The 15,086-nt window shown below is 32.0% G+C and overlaps 1 long non-coding RNA gene across 1 annotated transcript; it reads left to right on the top strand.

The window, feature by feature from the left end:
- Positions 1-695: 695 nt before the first annotated feature.
- On the top strand, positions 696-6,182 carry LOC145669288 (uncharacterized). Its single transcript, XR_014128183.1, has 2 exons — positions 696-879; positions 6,079-6,182. It is a non-coding gene; the product is annotated as an uncharacterized LOC145669288 (long non-coding RNA).
- Positions 6,183-15,086: the final 8,904 nt, after the last annotated feature.

Below are 15,086 nucleotides of genomic sequence, written 5' to 3'. Positions count from 1 at the left end.
TAATCATTTAAATATATATTAGAAATTGCAAATACAATATATTTCTGTTAGAACAGCTTAAATGATATTCAACATTTTCGAGAATAAAATGTGTAATTTAAAGTAATAACTAGTTATATACATGACGATATCTCGTAGTAACTCAATATTTTTATAAATTAAATTGGGATAGTCAAGTATTCACCAAACATGTCTTGTTGCATTAATATGGATTAGTGTCCAGATATCTTAAACATGTGTGTATGTCACTAGTTACAATTATCATTTTACTTTCATTCAATAACATCATGAGAAAGAAAGTAATTTGAATACAAGTAACAAGAATAACTTTGTTGTCTAATAAGTAAACTGTCTTCAAATTAGTAGGTAAGTTTTGAAGTTCTTGATGAAATAACGTACAGTGGAAGTTCTTGTTTGCCAAAGAAATCATAAAATGAATGATTGTAAGTCTATGTTTATGTTGTAGAAACTTCTAATTTATATATTTTTTTAATTCTATATTTACTATCATGCTTATATTGATCCTCATAGTTTTCTACAGAACGTGGATTGATTCTAGACAGAAATGGATTAATAATTAAAATATATGTCCTAGAATTGTATTGTTAATATGTTAATCCTAATTAATTTTTGGAAAGAAAATTCATAATCTATTGTTTGCATTTATATTTCAGCAACTCTGTATTCGGCCTTTATCGAATTTCATACTTGTATTACACCATGATAGGAGCATTAACTGTTATTATTGTAGGACTAGTTTCAAGCTTCGTAATAGGCCCACGTAACCAGATTGACCCAAAACTTCTGTCACCATTAACTAGAAGACTTTTCCTCAAAAACTGGAAACGTAGCTGTCAAGACGATAATTTCCAGTCAAAGGTATGAATATCATTCTATTTATATTTAGAATACAATTTTCAAATCTATATTTTTAAATTAATTCTCATATTTGTATAATAAATTTTAGCAAATTATAATCTTTCGCTCCCTTCAAGAAGCGGCTCCTCAACGCGAGAAGAAAGTGGAGCTGGATAAACATCTCCATAGGTAATTTATTAGATCACAGTCCTATATGACTGTTGTTTGACTGCCCTTCAGTTTCAAATATCGCTGGTGGACTAGCTAGAGAGAGTGTTGCAAGTGGATGATCACTCCATGTAATTCGGTGCCTGCACCGTTTTGACCTCTTTATGTCTACTGTTTTATTTACATTTTTTAACAAGGAATAATTTAAAAACCATGAAATCTTTAAAACCACTACTTTTCATCCTGCTTGTTTATTTTTGACTGATTTTTTATGATTATATTGCTCTCTAATTCGGTCTATTTTTGACAATGATTGCATTGCTAATGCATCTTTTATTAAAGAACTTCACGCTTTTCATCACTAGGACATTCGAGTTGTCTTTAGTGATTTTTGTACTAGCTCATTCCTATTCTCTATGTTGAAGCAAATGGACCTCGGTTTACCTAATATTGTGAGCTATTTCTCATAATTAATAAGGTACATGTACATTAAACAGCAAAAGTAGTCCCCATGACTTCTATAACACCGTAGGTGGGTCCTGTGTTTTCGGAGTATCACAAACACCTGTACAGATGCAACCAAACTTAGACGATCATTTTCATCAGTAGACGACAATTAGTGAGCCTGCAGAGCAGTGAAACAGGCCACATCTCCTTAGTTGATATACGGGAAATATCTCCAATATAATATTAACCTCTATTGCTTTAGCGTGTTGTTCAAGAAGTGCAATATCAATTATTCGATGTGTGTATAATGTATTATTATATTTTATGCTGTTTGTGGGAAAAAATTTAAAAATCACTGAACATACACGAGTTAGAAAATAATTGAAACCACTGAAAATTCAAATCTGAAACAATTTAAGAAAATCAATTTTTAAGTCTTTGTCTCAATTCACAGGCCCACTCTAATTCCCCTTCATCAGTTTCGTAACTCGAACATCCCTTTTCGACACGAGATCTTGCATATCACACTAAGTTTACACAGAAATCGAAATTAAAGTATGTTAAAACTTCCATATCTGAAGGAATTCGTATCCAGACTACGATCACTATTTTTTATTATTATTATCATTATTATTATTATTATTATTATTATTATTATTATTATTATTATTATTATTATTATTATTATTATTATTATTATTATTATTATTATTATTATACACTCCAAGACCATTTCACGAATGCAAACTATTTTCCATTAGTTATTGTGGTATTAAAAAAAGGTGACGTGCGAGAACTACATTTACACATTTCAAAACTTGTAACTCCGAATTATTCACCGCAAGCTCACTCATGCCTGACTGGAATCAATACCTATCGTGAAACAGAAACGTGCCTTATCCAACAATCGAAACAATCGCGTAGCAAGAAGATGAAGCGAGCGAAGAGCGGCCCATACTCAAAGAAAATATAAGTCCTTTTGTTATGCCTATTTTGTTAAAGAAATGACTCTATGCCAGCTTTATGTAAATGATTTAGTTAGTTATGTAAGTGAAGCTGTAAATTTGCATCTAAGGTGAACTCACAGACGTCATTCTATAACGTAGTGTTTACAATATGATCCAATTCTTCACATATACTTATTTGCAAGCGTACTTAGTTCCGTATTTTCTGTTTCAAAAATTCATACAACTAAATTAAAAATTGGATGTGATACGAAATAAAATCTAATATTAAGACTACACGCTATAATCATAATACGACTGATTTTGAATGAATACGAACAAAGTCACAAGAGATCGAAAATTAGATTTTTACTAAAGACTTTATTTGAAAGAACTGCATAGTTAAGTCCGTTGTTCAACTGCATAGAGCGTTATAATTTGAAGTGAGAATTAGAAAGATATTTACAGCAATTTGATGTTTAAAATCGTTATGAAGACATGGTAAAAACTGTTAAAGTTTGTAACACTGTCTAAAATTATGGAATACCAAGAACGTTTTTTTAGTACACCTACCAAAATCTATTAACACTAGGTAATAGAAGTAAAGTAAATAAAAAATTGTTTTAAAAGGTTCCTTCAAATGCATCATTTAAGCAGTATTTTCAAATTTACAATTGTTTCATGTCTCCCGAATGATTCGAAACATTAAAAAACTACAATATTATAATCTTGAAAACCAAGTATGTAATTTGATGTGGTATTTGTCTAAACATTTTTCAAAATATAGTTCTTCGGTAAAAGACATTTTTTTATTCCCTGTAACTTCATTTCTCTTCTTCAAAATTCGTCATATGATGATTGCAGTATTTGTCGTTAAGATATGTGTGATGTGCATGACTTCGTCTGACTCATTTCTGGTACTACTGTTGTGAACCGTCCAAAATTTAGATGCTTTTATCTTTGTAATACTATAGCGTCCTTAGTTTGCAGCACTGCAAACTATGTTTGTTATTGTATGTGTTATTGTTATATGTAGATTTTAAATATGTAACAACGTGACGTACTGTAATTTGAAAAAATAATATTGTATAATTTTATGTTGGGTTGGCGAAACTGTTATCCTTGTGGTAGCACAGAGTATTCAAACAATTTCTATCTACTGATAATTTCATATTGCAAAGTTTCAGTGTTTTGTACTGAAAATGTTACAAGTATGTATGAAGATAAATAAATGGTAACACTGTATATAATCTTACGAAGCAAGGTACCGAGATAACATACATCAAATTTTATTTAATTTATACAGTGCATACTACAGACAAATCAAAGATGCCCACATTTTGTTATATTGGCATCCATTGGGTTTAACGGGAATTCCCTCTAAATTCAGTATTGCATCTTTTATATGACAGCAAAACTATACAAATACATCATCGAGTTTAATGAAACTTATACACAGGATACTGAAAATAAAGAGAACCTTATTTTCTTACATCGGCAACCGTGAGATATAAGGAGAGAAATTTTTAATCCAAATGCAATATTGCACCTATTTGGTGGCAGCGAAAACCACACAAATACGTCTCCGATTTTATAAAAATTTATACATGGACAATAAAGACAAAACCAAGAGCCCTCATTTTTTTATACAGTCCTGTGATTTAGAGGGGTAAAATCATCCTCCTTCTATTTGCGTTTTTTTGTGGCAGCGAAAACTACAAAAATACATCTCCAATTTCAATGAAACTTACACATTGGACACTAGAGACAAAATAAAGAGACACATATTTTATTATATAGGCAACCGTGTTGCTTAGGGAGGGGGCGAAAAGTCCTCTTTCCAACTTTAATATTGCATATATTTCGTGCCAGCGTAAACTACAAAAATATCTCCTCAATTTCAATTGACTGGTTCCATTGAATAACCGGCTAAGTTGACTTTTCTCGAAAATTGAGATTTTACAAGTATACATTGTGTAGAATCGGCTAAGGTGAATTCATAAAATTGAGGAAGTTATAGCATTCGGTTACGTCAAAATTATCCAGGCGTGTAGAATTTACCTTTAAACTGCTCTCCTATAAAATTTACTTTTCCCGACTTAGCCGGTTATTCACTGGAACCAGTTAATAAAACTTACAGAGTGGATACTAGAGACAAGATACAGTGACATGTATTTTGTTATATCGGCATTCTTGGGAGACTGTCCAATGCAAAAGATTTGACCTTTGATTGTCATCACTTATGAAACACATATGTTTCCAAAAATACCAGCACAAGTTAGGAGTGTTACTAAAACAGCACCCCAAAATTAATATTTCGTGTACGTATGGTTCCTAGGATGAGACTCCTGTTGGCTCTGCCTTCGTTACTAACAAGAAGAGCTCAGAATGATTCAACATCGTCTGTTTCCACTATTCACTGGTGTACTTAAACAGCTTGCCCCTGACAAATCACGTAACTCTCATCTCTTGCACCAACCCACTAAATATTATGGTAAGATACTGAATGTCTTTCATAATCACGCTTTTGAAAAAACATTCTTATAGGATGCCGTTAGCTAAAACATGTTGTGCCATTATTGTATTTTGGTTGCCAGAACATGCTGTCATTCGAAAAAAAAACATTTGGCACTTCAGCTAGGCATGTCGTGTTGGTACGAGTAGATGTTGTATTGAATTATTCCCTTCTTTGCTTCAATCTCATTCAACGCTCTAGCCTATTAAAAGTATGTTGTACAATTGGCAGATGTCGCTTCGTTGGTTTGATTGAAACTTTGCATTTCTTTCAACAGAAAAGCTATAGATGGGACAGTTGACCTACAATTTAACGTGAGGCCTAATACACAGGAGCTTCCATTAGAAAAGAACGGATGTCGTATTAGACCGTCCAAAAAAAATTCTTGCTTGGTGTGTGACATTAACCATCCTTGTTGTGATGATTATATCGTCTCACTGATTACTCGCCATGTGTTTATTAAATGTTGGGAATACTTAGTCGTCAGAGAACATTTTAAACTGTTAACAGCCTTAGAAAAGTTTTGGAGGATATTCCTATTTCTTGATTTTGTTCTTGTAATTGAAATATTGTTATCTTTCTCGATGCGTCTTTAAATGTTTATCTCCTTCGTCTCATTACTTTTACTAATTTTAATAACTTTGTTATAATTATCTTACCTTTATTAGTACCTTAGTTTTGAATTCTTAGTTTCATGTTTTAATAATAATTCACTTTGTCCTATTCTATATTAGATCTATGTTTTAAAGTTTTTCTGCTTCTAAAACTTCGGTATTTGTTTTATGTTGTATGATATTTTGTTCATTGGCCACTTCGTTACTGATTGTGAAACTAATAATCTCAGCGTTGACATCCTCTTTAGATCTACATTGAATTTATTAATATTTCGACAAATGACAACTTTCTACACTACATTGCACAGTACATCCACACTCGCAGCTAGGTACTGATTCAAGTTTAGTGTGTTCAGGGTGGGCTCTCCTATAGATTGCATTAAAAAAATCAAAAGTAGTTATCAAAGGAAAAGAAGACCAATACCTATAAAACTGTTTTAATTACATAAAATTCCAAATAGGAATTAGAATCTTTAAATAATATATGATATTTTATTTTTATTTTTTTTATTTTGTTTTTTGTTTATTTTAGGGATCCAAATTGTCTTCTGAACAAGCTGAGATGGAGAAATTAAATGAAACCTCACACAATGATAACATATATGTTATTGGTAACCAAACTTTGTAATAACAAGATTAAGTATTGTTTAATAGATTTTAAGAGAACACGTATATCTCTTTATAAAATAGTGAATTCTGATTATTGCTATGAAAATTTCATGAAAGTAAAGGACTGTTTGATAACTGAAGGAAACAGGAAATAGAAATGAAAATGAAATCTTTGAGTTTTACCTCCCACAGATATGCCGCTTAGGCTAAAGGAGACGATGATGATGAGTAATGAATGAAATGACGGAATGAAGAAAGTGGGATTAAACGGGATAACCCCGAGGAAACCCACGCACACAGGGTTTGTCCACAACATAGTTTACTCGGCTGGGGCTGGGATCGAACGCTCTACCACTGATCCATCGCGGCCCCTAAACGAAAGAGAATATTATCTAAAAAAATGCTAATGATAATTTAACCAATTCACGTAGTTAAGATGGAAGACTTCTTGAGTGGTAATTCATAACCTGTTAAAACTCAAGGAAAATTTTGTACAAGGTTTCTTTTTCCACAATCCTTTGAATTATGCTTGCTTTTAAGTTATGTGCTTCAATTCTCAAATGTAATGGATCTCAAGAGTACTAGTTATTAAACAATTTTTTCATTTGTTTTGAACACGATTGATAAATTCTGTAACTGTTCCCAATAATATCATTGCCATGATTGATATTTTATGGTAATTATATTTTCCTTAATGCATTTTTTGAATTGGTTCACCACAGTGAAGAGATTTAAGTATTCTCTGTCAATGAATTCAAGACAACTGTTGTATTTTATATATGTAATATTTGATTTTCAAAAAGCAATGTGATTTTATGAGAGAATGCGAATCGGTATTTTAATTATAAGAAATAACATAGCCGCACACAGTACTTTGCTAGTTTTGATCAAATGTGCGATATATGTTTCCCTGTTTCATATAAAACAGTTTGTCGAAATGTGTTCAAATGCCGTAATCTAGTGGATAGTATCTTATGATTTGTTTATTATTTGTTTAATTCCAATATCTTTCTTTCGAAATTTGTAAATCGTAAACCTATTTGTGTTTGTAGTAAATTTGGAAAATTATAATTTAAGATATTTGAACCTATAAGTCTGAATGTCGTAGATATACATGTTGGTCGCAATATATATAGTTGTAATGTGCATGGTGAACATATACATTTTGAAATAGATTCTGCTGGGTTGGAACGCGGATGGCACAGATATATGACGAGGTAACTTTTCACTACACTTTCTTTAGAGTGCTTGATGGTAGTATTGCTGCAATAGATAGAATGAAAAAAAAAACTATTTTGTTACTATTTTGTGAAGACAAACTAAATTTTATAGCAATAATTTTTAGTACGAGACGGCTCCGGAAATTAAGGTCTCAATGCCTAGAACTGATTGATAGAATGTGTATTTGACAAAATTTCTACTACATTGCGATTAGTGATATGAAGATTATTTTTGGATGTAACTCTCGCCATTACGCAAACACTTGTTAAGTCTGTGTACTAGCTTCTGTGCAATACAGTCAAAGAATTCTTACATTTCTTGTAAGTTTCACATTTCAACTGCCATCTTAATCTCTCCCTGTTGTGGAATTGTTGTCCAGTATGATGCTTCGACTTAAAATGTTTCTATATACGGGAGTTATTTTTTTCTTTTTTGTGAATATTCACTTGACGCTTAGTTTGTGTTTTGAGAAAATTATGACGAAACGCATTAGGTAGGATTCCGAACCAGCGCAGTAACTATAAAGACTTATTCGCATAGTCTCCCCGTATCAATGGGGTCCCCACGTGACGAAAGTAATACGAAATCATTATTTGTCCACCTATAGGGGTTGTGAACTTTCTTTAGGATACATTTCATAGTTAATTAAGTTTTATTTGTATTAATTATATATAATATCACAGAGAGCTGTATTCTTTAGAAAAATGTTTTGTTTTCAAATTTGACAAAAAATCAGCGCTTTCGATACGACGTTCTTGAGACAAATACTTATTTTCCTAAAATATATTCATGTAGAATACCAGTGCATGCTCTGTTCAGAGGTTTGTGCTTCTATTGCGAACTCTAGTTCTAGGTATTGTTAATTCAAATAACATATTCAAATGAATGTCAATGTTATATGTATATTTGTTTATAGTTTATGTTATATGTATTCTTGTTTGAGAAAATCATACAAACTATGCTTTAATTAAATTCATAAATTATTGAAAGTGTTTATTACTTCGTTTTAGATATATTGTAAATGTACCATATTCCGGTGTATGTATACCAGATTTCTGATACATCAAGAATGTTATAAAAATTTACTGAATGCTATCAATAATTTTACAATATATTTTAGTATTAACATGTCAACTAAGGCACCTGTATCCCAATTGAAATATTAAATAGAAACAATAAAATTCCATAAGATATGTATGGCTATAGAGGAACACATACATACACACACACACACACACACACACACATATATATATATATATATATATATATATATATATATCAAACCGTTTGGAAAAGTATCTGATCATGGTCCCGGAAAAAATGCACTTAGCCGTCATTTTCGTCGTTCCTTCAAACTAGTTCCCTGCTACATCTAAGCAACGAATAACGAATTTGGTAGCCTTTCCACTGCCTGAAAGAGAAATGAAACCTCTAATCGGGAAGTGCTACTACAGCAGCAGTCACGTTTTAATAGATCTCCTCTCGTGTGCCAAAGCAAATGTGTATTAGGTCCTTTTAATTTTTGTGCAAAGACAAAAGTCTCGGGAGCCTTAAGAGCAGGAATCTTGACGAAATATTGAAATCTTGTATTGTGTTGAAAAGAACAATCACGTGTGCTGCATGATTGGAATTATTATCCTCTGACATTCTTCGGGGTTTGGAAGTTCACTGGTCTGATGAAATCGAACACAGAACGTAATGTGAAAAACGGAAAACGTCTAAAGAGAAGTAATTTTTACGCGTACATCCTTCCTCTAAGTACTCATCAATTTTACTACACACCTGACGATTTTCTCTTGAGGACTTGGAGGTTTTGAGGACTTTTAAGGCAAAAAGAGAGAAATTTCAATTATATTGAAATTCCCCTTTATTTATTCACAAAGTGTGTGGGTGGTGATTTCTTATGTTATTACTTTTAATTCGCTCTGGCGACATTGATATATGAGTTCGTAAGATTTAGACAGAAAACTTCTTTTGCTACGGGATCATTGTATAAGAAAGATTTTTTAATACATATGATTAAAATACTTGCAAAGAAAATTCAAATGTTTTGTTCGGAATAAAGTATGACATAAATCCTAGACGTAAGGGAGGTGAAGCTCCGTCTATGGAGTTCTCATTAAAAATAATCGTTCAAATATTCCAGCGTTTTTTTAAAAAATCCCGTTTCAAGAGGAAAGGAGAATTTCCTACTTTTTTCCATTGAATGTGATGTTACTTCTTCTTTGTGATCACATAACAGATAAATAACTGAAATCTTTCACACGAATGTTCGAATATACTTAGGATCTACTTCAAGGTAGGTTTCAATAAACACTTTCACTAAGGCTGTGTCCTGAATAAGTATCAGGTTAAACCTTAATGTGGATTATAGAGTACCTTATGAACCCCTAATATTAGGAAGATAAAAATGTCTCTATAAACTCCCCGTTACAATTAAGCATATATATGAACAAGCATAATCCAAAATCCCGGTACAAAGGGAAGAGGGAGCAATTTTTATATTCTTTTCCAATACGGGTTGTCTGTTGTTTGTATTCGCATTACGGAAAACACAACTGGTTTTTGTCAAATGTGAAAAAAACTATACGAAGAATGAAGAAACCAGAGATCGATCCCAAAAATCGTACTCCCATAATGAAATATGCTGAAGAATCTATGCTCGTTTGGTGGTCAATCCATGTTGTTGGTGTCGGAAATTTGTGTTTTGTAGAAAGAATGATGAATCAAAAGAATTATATCAACATCTTAAATACACAATCTTCAAACATACTGCCCAAATGGGTCCCAATAATGAGTTCGAATTTTTGGACGATAAGGATCCAAAACATACCCCACATATTACTAGGCTGTAGGTACTAATAGTGTACCCAAACAAGTTCACACACACACGAAGTGACTAGATATCAATTCCATAGAGAATTTGTCGAATATGTTATACCAGGTGTAAAACACAGTGTTATTTCTACCAAAGTAGTTCTCAAAAATTGTTTATTGAAAGAAAGTGACAATATTTCACCTAAGAACACAGGGAACTTAGTCGTTCCCACTTACAGAAGACTTCAGAAAATTATAACTGCTAAGACAAACGGTACAAATTACAACTGTAATAATAACATCAATTGAAACGTGATGTTATTATTACTATTATTTTCTTGAATATGTCAGCTGTACCAATAACTTTTCCACATACAATTTTAAAATTATTTTGTTTTTACTTTTTGTTACAGAGACAAGATAACTTTTATTTGAAAGTAAGTTAGTTAATATACTCATAGATGTATACACCAATACACGAAATTTTATCACCCACTTTACATCTTTGATATAAATAGTACTATTGAAATTATACGAAACCTCGGGCTGTACGAATACTTCTCCGAGCCATTGTACGTATTTATCAAGTACAAATTCAAATATTAATTGATTTTTAAATCATTCTCTTATTATAGGACTTTCCGAAACTACATTACAATTTATTACAATTTATAAGGAGGGGGATAAAGTAAATATAAAACTATTAGCAATACTAGAAGCCTCGAATCTATCTGGAATTCAGTTCACGTTCAATCTGAAAATTGCCCTTACAAGGCACATTTACCTTACGAAAAGATGTATGTGATTAGCTATACGTCACCTACATTAAAACCCAGAGTTTTAAAGGTTTTTTGCTCGCGGCCGTCATGTCGATATCTGAAAGAACTTGACTAAACTATGGACCTATTGAACACCACAGAGTAAGAAAAGATAAATATCGCGAGCTATACTTCAACCGATATAGCTCCATTTTGGATTAAAACTGTTTCCCATTCACTTGAATGTATGAGGATATTGTAAGACCTTCTTGGGTACATTTTTGCGCAAGACTTTTGGAAAAAATATATTTTATTGCAAATCCAGAGATCGAAATTTCATAAGGGGTTCAGTGGACAGTGTTCATGTATGATGTTCCATATTGGATCCCAGTTTGCGCCAAATGAACTTTGTGCTGGACTAACAACTTGTGCGTGGGCTTTGTCGTTTTCCTGCTTAATCCCATTTTCCTCATTCCGCCATTCCATCCATTTCCCATCATCATCATCTCCTTTAAAATACGGGAAAACTCCGAAAAGCTGACATAAAAGTGGGACGTAAAACTGAAAGACTTCGAAATTTCATAGGACACCATAAATCCATTATGGATTACGGGAGGAAGTTATTGAGTCTTATTACGAGATTGTTATTAGTCCATAAGAATGGGAGCTGATTGAATTATTGCTCAAGATGCTCCAGGCTTCTTGAAAGTAGAATCTATTAACACTTTGGGTGATATCAATAAAAATGAGTAACTACTCCCGAGAAGTCCTGTTTGAGAATCGGAGTAACTACAACTGGAGTAATTTTCTCCCTCTATTCTGTATCAATAAAAGAAGCCACTACTCAGGTAGACACGGCTCCAGATTTATGAACATTTACTTGCGCTTCCTCCACGCGCAGTAGTAAGTCGTGTCAATAAAAGAAGTGATTACTCATTTCTCCCTTCTGTCAGGAGCTCATTTCGTTGCTGTTAACCTATGGCGCAGTATCCTAAACGAGGTCAGCCGAGACCAGTAGCGCCCAGTTCTTTTTTATTGATAGCAAGGCGAGTAACTTCTCCAAAATTAGTTGTAAACTGTAACTTCGTTTTATTGATATCACCCTTTGTCGAAGCTAAGTGCTAAACTTCTGAAAATAATTAATCTCAAAGAAGTGTAATAAGAACACGTTACTTCTAACTGTAAGTGTAAGAAATGTGATGTATAAAGAATCTAAGAAAATTGTAACGATTCGTCTTCATTAACGGAAGAAACGAGGAAAAACATATCTCACATAAAGGTAGTAAGGATAAGTAATATGAAGTAGACACGGATGTACACGAGAAAAAGTGCAGTCATACTCCCAATTTTCATATCCTGCAACGTTAGACAACCAACAATACTGTTAATGTTAGTTGGTTGAGAACTACACAAGGCCTTCTACAACAGGTGTAGTTTGTTTGAAAAATGTCAGTGTAGCAAACAGCAAAAACTAGCAAAACATCCATGCCTCTGCGTCGAATAAAACATCAGATAGAAGACGCCGTTTAGTATTTACAGAGCGATTGATATCATGAGAAAGTTACAATAAAATCTTATTTAAGCTTAGACATACCAAGGAAAAATCTATGTTGGTCAAATATTCATCTTATTTTACAGGTTACAGTATTTTGTAAAATCTCTGAATGTTTTACATTATTCGTTTTAACCATACCTTCAATTTTGTTATCAGTTTCAATATTTCTACTAAAACTATGAAATAAAACTATCAGGTCGAGGTGATTTCACTCCCATCTTTGTTTTGCGAGAATATTTTTAGCAGCCAAACCATCGTAGTTTTTTTATTTTTTAAATGTGTTATTATTATTATTATTATTATTATTATTATTATTATTATTATTATTTAAATTTACACACTAAAGATAACAAGAATATTTGCTGAAGTTATATTACTGGTTTAAATGTATTTCGAAAATGAAATGAAGAAAAAGAAAGACAATTAAAGAAAGTAAAAACAAGATATACAGTGTGTGTCAGTTCAATTTGTAGAAATCATTGCATCATAAGAAAACATGTAATATGTTCCAAGTATGACTAATAGTCTTATTTTGTGGGCATATAGCATGAATTTTTGTGTAATATAATCTCCAATTATTAATACAAGCATGTTTTAATAGAAGCATATACGATATGAAAATAATACGAGTTCGTATTAGTAATACACTGCAATTTATCACTCACTATCCCTTGCTATATTTTAAGTAATAGACAACTGTAATTTTGTAAACAAGAACAAACAAAAATGAACTAAAACATAATTAAATATGAATATCGGTTAATATTTTGGATAAAATTTGAATTTGAAATACTCCACTCTTTCTTTCTCTCGGTTGGCATGTGCATGATTAATGCATCTCATCTCTAGGTGGAAAACTTTGAGTAAAGAGAAGTCATCATAAACCTTGCAAGAACAAATTAAGTTTAAAAGTATTAAATTGATTTACAGTTGATTTGAATTCACGACCCACGATTTCTAACGTAGTCCTGACACTGTTGCTCTTCTTTTACTAATTCCTAACTTGAGAGTTGTGTCATGAAATGATAGTCGGAGGGAGAGAGAACGGAAACAAAATTTGATTTTAAAAAAAAGAAAGAAAGAAAGAAAGAAAGAAACACAGAAACTTTCGGTTTGCCGAACAAAGGCTTAAGTAGCCAAGTCTCGGTTAGAACAACCCTTTTAAGGTAATCTTGAATAAGACACAATATTTCTTTTCTACCATAGAAACTTATGCCTTGGTAGCTCCTCAATTAATTAATTACGTTGAAATCTAAAACGGACGTCTTTTATGGTAAACTAATAAATTCCTATCTTTCAAAAAGACTTTTGTCACTGATCTACATTGTTTACCCCGTCTACAAATCAATGTTATGAATCGTGGCGTACGTACATTTTTGACCAGGTAATGGCGATTGCTTTGGAACCAAATGCGAGTATGAGAATTACATGTGTCATATCTGTAGTTTTATGTAGAGAAGTAAATTGTGAACCAAAGGTTTAAGAACAACTCATGTTATTAATATAAAGTTAGACGTTATCACGTATATCATAATAAAAGAAATACTAAGAAAAATAGCTTATAACTTTTAACTGGAGGGAAAGAAACCTAATGTAAACAAACTATAGACGAATCACTCATCTTGTAATGATCGTGGTTCAGTGGTCAAGGCCCTCGTTCACTAATTTGAAGGTACTCGTATTCACTCCCCAACTGGTAAGTTCTTTAACTTAGAATTTTTCCTAGCAATTGCTCGGCGATGACACACGTTTTAGTACCTTCAGATATTTGAATACTTGAATGTTTCAATACTTGAACTATCAAATCACCAGGAATAATAATAATTATCTCGTAGAAAATTAAAAGTTAGTAGCTTATTATCGCTCAGGTCATACAACTACAATCCGGAACGTGACATTTAGCAAGAATATTGCAGATTTGTTTAGTGTTGCCCACGAAAAGAGGAATTTCTCATCTCGTTACTAAAACAAAACAAACAAAATCAAGATGAGAATTAACATTTTACATTTGACACATGACAAGGCTAACTCAAATTATCATCTCGCTTTCGAGATGAAAATCGAGACGAGACGGAAAGTATCGTAAATATTTCTCGTCTTATCTCGATACTCGGAATACTGTATTCCCATTCTTAAAGTAAAAATTGCTCTGTAAACTGAGTCTTGTATGCTATTTTGTTACTTTGTGTTTCTGAGGTTCATCGAATTGTGGTATGCTTATGTACTTTTGTAACGAAGCTTTTATAATTACTTCTGCATATTCTAAAAGTTAGTTTATTATGTGACTTAGTATTAAATGATATTGGGTTCTTTTTATTTAATACAGTTAATTTCCTTGAAACGTACAGTAGAATATTTTCTATATGAAACCTATGTCGAACGTTTTAGTTTAATATTTGGATAGTTCCAGTGATGTGTTCTGGAGATATGGACCCCCTCCCCGAAATCCCGACTTCTCTCTATGTTTTGCTTAATTTTAGGGTAAATTTAAAAATTTTAATACCTATTATTATTATTATTATTATTATTATTATTATTATTATTATTATTATTATTATTATTATTATTATTACTAAA

This window comes from Thermobia domestica, chromosome 13, assembly GCF_964235325.1.
Source record: "Thermobia domestica chromosome 13, izTheDome1.hap1.1, whole genome shotgun sequence".
Classification (NCBI taxonomy): Eukaryota; Metazoa; Arthropoda; class Insecta; order Zygentoma; family Lepismatidae; genus Thermobia; species Thermobia domestica.
This window is presented reverse-complemented; position numbering and strand designations above follow the sequence as displayed.